This window comes from Diachasma alloeum, unplaced genomic scaffold, assembly GCF_001412515.2.
Source record: "Diachasma alloeum isolate Michigan unplaced genomic scaffold, Dall2.0 Dall_scaffold_00177, whole genome shotgun sequence".
NCBI classification, from domain to species: Eukaryota; Metazoa; Arthropoda; class Insecta; order Hymenoptera; family Braconidae; genus Diachasma; species Diachasma alloeum.
Window position 1 is genome coordinate 1,597,447 of NW_021680343.1, and position 730 is coordinate 1,598,176.

Genomic DNA, 730 nt, shown 5'->3' on the forward strand with positions numbered 1-730 from the left:
GGAGAGGGGGTGAAGGGGTGAGAGAAAGGAAACTAGACTGACGACAACTGGAGGTCGCTCTTAATTTCAAAACTATCACCGTCCATCGAGAGCGCCATCTCTTCAACTTTCCACCAATATCTATCTGTCTTTCTTGTTTTCTACTGTTCGTGCCACTTAGGATGAGGTTCTATACGCGATCTTCTGCCAGCTAGGAAGTTAGTTAACCAGTTGCCCTCCCATCCCCTTCCCCTCGTCCGTCAATTCGATCAAAAAGCTATCAGGCTTTTCTTGATGAATGGCCGAGGGTTATACGACGAGAATTGGTGGGTCGACAGACACTGTGAGACAGTGAAAATTACTCCAACAAGGTGGGGGGGGGAGGGAGGGGAGGGGTAGGAATCAAGTAGTAGGTAAGAGGCAGCCAGCGGCTGAATCGCACCAACGCCGTGAGAACTTGGTATTACGATTGATCGATCGAATTCAGTTTATGAGTTTACTAATACATATCGCCTACTTTTATCCCCAGTTATTCTCAACATTTTTCCCCCAAGTTTTCATCTTCCATTTCTTTTGACACCTTTTTAACGTTGTTTACGGGAATTACGGGGGAGAAAAGTCTGTCGGTTTGGCCGACAAAGTTCGATTGACAAACGAGAATAGTTCTCTAACATTGGATGAAATATCGGAATTCTCGCCTGCGGATATGGAATTTTCAGATGAAAGATATTTCTTGGAAAAGACTTTACCC

The 730-nt window shown here is 45.1% G+C and overlaps 1 protein-coding gene across 1 annotated transcript in view; it reads right to left on the reverse strand.

Moving 5' to 3' along the window:
• Positions 1–730, reverse strand: part of LOC107037878 (complexin) — a 211,963-nt gene that overhangs the window by 209,957 nt on the left and 1,276 nt on the right. The window lies entirely within an intron of this gene.